This window comes from Egretta garzetta, unplaced genomic scaffold, assembly GCF_000687185.1.
Source record: "Egretta garzetta isolate BGI_Z169 unplaced genomic scaffold, ASM68718v1 scaffold676, whole genome shotgun sequence".
In the NCBI taxonomy this organism is placed as follows: domain Eukaryota; kingdom Metazoa; phylum Chordata; class Aves; order Pelecaniformes; family Ardeidae; genus Egretta; species Egretta garzetta.
This window is the reverse complement of record NW_009260059.1, coordinates 287,133-294,476: the sequence shown is the minus strand read 5'-3', so window position 1 is coordinate 294,476 and position 7,344 is coordinate 287,133.

Sequence of the window (7,344 nt, the reverse complement as noted above, 5' to 3'; positions counted from 1 at the left end):
CCCCCCCCGCCCCGCCCCAAAATAGTTACGGGCTGGATGCATGCTTTTCTTATGCCCTTGGCAAGCCAGAGAATCCGTCACCTTTTGGTGGTGGTGGTGCAGCTGCTGCTAGGATGCTTGCAGGGCTGGAGCTTGGGGATCTGTGCAGAGGAAGGGGGAAATCCAGGCTTAGGGTGAGATGTAGAGGTGGAAGGGGAGCACTTGGTTAGGAAGCTTGAGAAAATGAGTCCTGCAACTTTTTGACATTTCTGATTTACAGAAACTCTTGTCTCTCTGAGCAGATTATTTGTAGTGAGTGTAGTGATCTCTTGCACCGTGCCTGAAGAGCATTGATAGAGCGTCACTGGGGTTTTCATGGTACAGATGTTAACATAAAATCAATGAGAGTAAGTGTGACTACCCTAAGCTAGGGTTATTTTTTAGCACACTAAAAATACCCAGCAACTGGACGCTAACCTGAATATAAGGCTAGTGACACCTTCCATTCCAGGATGAGTAAAAAGAGATGAACTTTGGCAGCTGGACATGCAGCAGTCTCTCCTCTATGTACTTATTTTTAACTTACAAGCACATTTTTCTATGTAGGTGAGGAATGGTGCTCATCTTGAAAGCACTCACTCCTGAAAACCACAGAGCTGCTGTTAGGGAATGCTAGGGAATTCTGCAAATATGCTGACTGCCAAAAAATGGTAGCAATTAAACAGCCCTTGAAAAATTGCCTGTCAGAAGGCTAAATTTGTGTTTTTTAAACTGACCAGTGACAGCAAACAAAATCAACTTCTAATTCTGACTTGCTTTTTTTTTTTTTGCTAGTGAATAGATGGCAGCATTCTCTCAGCCTGCTAATTCATCAGTTTAAGGAATGCCTTTCTTCTTTGTTGAATTTCTTCTGTTAGGTAATTAAGTAAGGCAAACTTCATCTGCTGTTCATTGAGAGCTTCAGAAGTTGGTTTCAGCAGATAGCCAAGATGCGATGTGCACATTTCTCTTACTCCTTGTATGAATTTGCACAAGTGAAACTTGGCTGGTGACCTGCGCAAAGTCCATGCCCAGAAAGGCTGCCAGTACAGCCTAACTTGCTTTGACAGATTTGATATCAAACGGTTGTTACTCCTCCCCAGCTTTATTTCAACTCTGATTCATGTGGGTGTGGTGGTCCCAGTTAACATAAGGAGTGACATTTATCACTGAAATGTGCATTTTCCCCTGAACCTTGATTTTTCACAATTAGTGCAGAAAAAAGTTTTGAACAACTATCTTTTTTTAAGAGAAATTCAAAGATTGACAGATGCTTTCTCCTCTGCTTCAGCTTTTGCTCTGTCCCTCTGGGATGGGTTATGGCCTGATGATGAGATGGTCCCCCTTAAGTATACAGGTGTGTGCTGCCAGGCTCACCCCATTCTCTCTGCTTGCAACAGCATCTGTGTTGCTTTCTGGTGCATTGCTACAGGGAGGTGATCTGGACCTAAATTAGATTCAGAGAACAAACCCCACTCAGGGACCTCCTTCTACAGACTGCATCACCCTGAACTGTTTGTGGAAATACTTTGTGGGGTTTTTTTATTGCAGTGAATTTCTGTAGGGTTCAGTGTGCCACTGCTGGTGCTTAACAAGTATTTAGAGTTGGAAAAATTAAGATAATTGTTGTGGAAATGGTACTGTCAGCTGAAAAGCTGATCCTGAGATAACAAAGCTGGAGGTTAGCTAGCCCTGAATGAGGATTCCCCAGCCCCAAATCCCATCTTCCTGCCTGGGAGCACCAATTATGTGCTCAAAAATGAATTCTCATTCTTTAGTATCTTTCATTTGACATCAAACACTCTTGACTGATAAACAGCCCTGCTGCAGCATCAGGCCTCTTTGGGCTACTGCTGCGGATGAATTTCAGCAGCCATACCTCAAACACCTCCTTTTTGCTTGCCTTTAACACAATCAAAATTGGTTTTGCTAGACTAAATACTCAAAAAAAAAAAAAAAGCATCTAACAAATAACCAGATGTTTTGAGCTGATTTTGTATCTGCCTGCTCAGCTTTTGCCCAGTTTCAGAAGTTTAAAGTGAGCAAGTCCATGGGGTACTTCATTACTCTATAAAGGGTTTATTTTCCCCCTTCTTAACCCCGTTCTGCTCCCCCCCCTCCCCCCGTAGGATCCTTTCTAGGTTGCAGTGTAGGGGAGGGGGGAACACCTCTCCGAGCCTGGGGCTGCACCAGCCTGGGAGTGGACACCTGTAAGAGACCAAAAAGACTTTGCTATTGCTGGTCTGCATCTCCCTCTTGTGGGCAGACTTCCGATGAGCATGTAAGGTTGCAGTGGACTGTGTGGTTTGGCACAGCTCGCAACTGATGGAAATTAATTGCTAGGCAAGCGTGTTACATGTACTAATTATTAAAGCACACTGGATTTGCTTTCTCTGGGGTGCGACTCTGTTGTGTGAACCAACCTCAAAGTGGCCCAGTGAATAAATGCTGCTACAGAAGAAACCAACCACTACACTTGCATTTGGCAAAGCAGAACTAAACTCTTTAAAAGCTGCTTTTCACGTTTTGGCTGTCCCTTGTTCCATTTTTCTGTTGCTAATATGTTGTATTTTAGCAGCTGGAACGCTCCTAGTTCTTATAGTCTTGGTTTTGGATATTTTAATAAGGAGGAGAACAAAACTAAGCTTAGTTTAAAAAGTGCGTATGTGAAAGCTGCAAGAGAAGTAACTTCAATTTTTCCTGCATCGTGATCATTCTGGTTTTTGTCTTTGCTGCCTTACATGGGATAAACTGCAATAAATCTGTCCCTTGGTTACTTGTTGCACAGCTGCTCTGCGTCTGAGGCAGCACTTCCAGGATTCAGCCTTGCTGAAAGTCTTGTCCTTTCTAACCTTGCATTGATGGCATCTGTGTTTGTTTTTCTTGACCATTTAAATCTCTCTTGATTGGAGTTTTGAAGAGGAGAGCTGAGCCAAGGAGAGATGATGGCATTTTGCAGGGTAGGATTTCATAAATGCAGTGAAGCATGGCAACTCTGGTACCAGTTAACTGGTGAGATTTGGTCTCATCTTCCTGGATTTTAGTCTGTTAATAAACACAAACTTTTCTGCTTTAGGTTATTTACTTTAAATCAAGTGCACTCAAAATTTGTCCTTTTTGTAGCTCTTGGCCTGCCTGGACTGCAAAAAGCCATGGGAGAGGAGACCATGAAGTATTCCCTTGGGCTGGGACTCTGGTCTGGCGCTGAGAGTGGCAAGGGGTTTCCCTCTGGGGCTCCTCAGTGCCACAACAAGGGGCTTTTTCTAGTTTGGAGAGAAGCATCTTGGAAATGAAAACAACTAATAACCGTAATTAAAAATAATTTTAAAAGCCTGTAGGCATGGGAAGAGCAGTGCGATGGATGAGAAGGGAGCGGTCCTCAGGCAGCTCAGCCCTGGGCACCGCTCCGGCTGCCTTAGGGGAGGGACGGATCCTCCTCCCGCCAAAGGCGAGCGCGCCCCCGCGGCGACCGGCGCTACCGGGCGAGGTGAAGCTAGGGGGCAGAGACGAGTCGTCAACCTCCACGCTGTGCTGAACCTTCCGAGCCCGTCACCGGCTTCTCGGGGCGCCTGGGGCTCCCCGCCAGCCCTGGCGGTGATGGTTCGTGAGCGATTCCGGGCGGGGGAACGGATGTTTGCTGCTAGCAAATCCTCCCTTCGTGCAGGGCTTGACCATCGCAGGCACCGGGGAACGCCTTCGTTACTCACTGCGTGTTTATGTGGGTCTTATTCCTATTTTGGTAGGGGGAAATACACCAGGAAACAAATAACTTCCTCAGTGCAAAAAGCTGTAGAAAAATATATTCTGAGGCTAAGCACTTTTTTCAAAAGTATGGATAGCTAATCAAGTAAGAAAGATGAGACACACTAGTAAAAGTACTTGTCTAATAACCTAATGTAGCTTTGTGTTGGAAAAGTACATGGCTAGTTTAAATGATGTTTCTTTTGAAATAGAATCATAGAATGTTTTGGGTTGGAAAGGACCCCTAGAAGTCACCTAGTCCAACCCCCCTGCAGTGAGCAGGGACACCGCTAACTGGATCAGGTTGCTCAGAGCCCCGTCCCACCTGGTCTTGAAGGTTTCCAGGGATGGGGCTTCCACTACCTCTCTGGGCAACCTGTTCCAGTGTTTTACCACCCTCATTGTAAAGAATTTCTTCCTTATATCCAGTCTAAATTGGCTCAGCCTTTCCGAAGTAACATTTTGGTGAAGGGGCAAATCCTTTGGGAAGTCTGGAATCTGATTATGTAATCTAATATTAACTTTGTAGTTGCTTTGATTTACTCCTCAGAGAAGTAATAGCTGCTTTTGCTGAAGGAAACTGCCCTAGGTATAATTTTGTGACCTAGGATAGAGGGGAGATTGTATGAACTATATGGTCCTAGCAGCATTTAGTGGTCAGGTAATGAATGCACACACGAAATCTGTTATCAATATTGTTCCTTCTTCTTGTGAAGTTTCCTTTAAAACTGAAACAGATGATAGTCATGCCCAACATAGATTTCTAAGTTATGCTTTCACTGCGGTTTGTTCTGCTGCTGCCATGCTTGTGGTACTTCTCCAGCTTTCTGGGCATTAGGCTGCTGCCAGCTCTCAAAGCTTCTTGGGGACAAATCCTCATCCCTTAGCGCTGTGTTTTTTAAATGGGAAGAGGTTGGAAGATAGACTGGTGCTGTGTGAGACCTACCATGGGCTCAGGCTTAGGACCAAGTCCTTGATAGCACACTGCCCCATTGACCTTCTGGAAGGAGAAGAGGGGATTGAGGGGTGAACTGTTGACACCTGTCTAGGTGGTCAGATGGATGCCAGCAGCAGGTCACACTGGCACCTGCCTGCTTAGGGGTACTCTGTGCTCCTCTGGGCTGGGTGGATGGTTTGTAGTGCTGTGCCACTGACCCAGTCTCACACCCACCCCACAGGACTGGGCTGCATGAAGTGTCTCTTACCTCCTAAGGTGGAACAGCCTGAAGTTTAGCATAGTCTCCTTGCCAAAGCGAATACATGATGCTACTTCAGCACACCTGTGGCACATGGTGGGGGTATTGCTTCATTCTGATGTGACCTGGTTGGATTGGCTGGTCTCACGTTAAGTAGGCTGTGCCAGTGGCAACCTGCTCAAGGAACTAGCTTGTTCCAGCCTCTGTGGGGAGAAAAGCAAAATCAAGTCTACCACAGACAACTTTGTAACTGTAGGGTGTTCTTGCTCCACTCCACAAGCTGTTAGACATGTGTTTTTTCTTATTCAAGCCACAAAAACACCCATCTTCTATCTGTAGTGGTTACTATGCTCTTTCTTATCCCTACTTTGCCCCTGTGTCCTCTCAACACTTCCCCTCTGTACAGGCTACATGTGCTGCTCCCTGGACAGGGAGCCCTTAGCTTCTATTCCAGGGGGGAGAGTTGTCCACAGAAATGGACAACTAAACCCCTTTTCCCTGGAAAACTGGGCTAGGATTTTAAAACAAACCCAACTTATTTGGCAAGCCTTTTGTCACAATTCCCAGGGCAAGCTTTGCCTTCAGGGCTGGGGGAAGAGCAAGGCGCAGGCCAGAACAAGGCACATCAGGACAAAGTGTCTCTGGAGTGAGATTAACTTACAGTCACAGTGAGTGAGCATGTATTGTTCTTGTCCTGTGTGTTTTCTTTTTTTTAAGGGCAGGAAAAGATTTTGTAACCTTCTGTGAAGAACAGCCGCTCCTTCTGCAGCTTTGAGTCGCAATGTTTGAGTTTCCTCCCCTGAGCTTCTTCCAGGAGCTGTTTCAGGCACAAATGCTTTGCATATGCAGGCAAAGCATGTGTTTTCTCAGGAATGGAGCACCTTGGCCTTCAAAAACTTTAATTGGCTTTCTATTGGCAGTGCTGTTTATGAACTTGTTTTTCCTCATATGACAGAGTGGGTATAAAACTTAAAAAAAGGTGAATTTTCAAGATTAGTAAAAGGGTTATTTCAAGAAGCATGTATGTTTAGCAGCAAGATCAAAGAACAAAAAACAGCCATCAAGCACATTTATCCCTCCTCTTCTTCCCCATCAAGCTTTGAGGTTCCAGCCATCCAGCACAACCTTTCCCAAACGTTCATTCACGTTTGCTAAGGAAACAGCACTGGTGGGGCTTTACTGGCTGCCTGTCTATCCTAAAAGCTTTTGAACCTATTGCTTGGTTTGTTGCATGTGAGTAGGAAGACAGAGATGTCCCAAAGGTGAGGAAGCATCTGAGACTTTAAGAACATTCTCACTGGGGAGAAGACCTGGAGTAAGTCTCCTCACCAAGTGGCTGCTGCATGCCTGCTGTTCAGTCCTGTGTGTGCTGACCCAGGTGCCTTTGGGTGTGCTGGAGCATGTAAGCAGGGGCACCCGGTGTGATGGGAGGGTGTTGGTGCATGGGCTTGGGAATCTGTCTGAAACTGGCCTTAGTTCTGTTGTGTGGGGAACAAGTCACCTGTTGCTGTGTGAAATGCCTCCTTCCACTCCCACATGTGCACTTCTGAGGTCAAGGAGGTTGTAAGTAGAGAGAATGTGGTGTTCTACCTGTGGGCAAAAGGGCATAGACTTCACTGAAGTTGAAGTAAATAGAAGGAAAATCAAAGGTCGGAGGGCTAAGGCTCAGATTTGTTTCTCTTTTTTTTTTTTTCTTGCATGAGTATTACCAAGGTGAGGTTACCTACTCCTTTCTTCTCTAGAAAGATTTCACCTTGATGCTTAATCTTTCACAGTAAAGCCATAATTGTCCTGTACAGCTTGAGGAGAATGTTGATCACCCGCTTGCCTGTGAGTTTCAGGGGCTACTGCAGCTCTTGATTATTTATCTCATCACTTCATGCTGGGACCATGAAATCTCAAACTTGTCCCATGTGAGGACAATGCAAGCTACTCTGAATCTTTCTGTAACACTAATAATAATCAGCAGACACTGGGGAAGAGCCTGAGGAAGAAAAAATGCTTCTGGACAAATAGCTTCAGTTTAAGCCTGTGTGGAATCTCCCCAGTGCTGCTCTGCCCTGCTTTCTGCATCATTCTGGAGCTTCCATCTGTCACCTTTCCTAGGCCCTTCAGTGCCTTGTTATGGGCTTGGAAAGCCCTTGGATGGATGTATAATGCTTTTTCATTGTTTACCTACTACTTTCTTCTTGGTGATAGAAGACCTCTCAATGAGCATTTGGAAGTTATACAGTAGTTTATCTTGGAAGTTAGTGATGCTTTAAACTCCAGTGAAAGAGTTTTCATGAGGGCCAGACTGAGGGGATGGAAACTGGAGTCAGTAACAAGGCAGGGCAGGAGTTCACTGACAAAGCAGCTTTTGTTTGCTTGTGTGGGTAATGATGTTTTG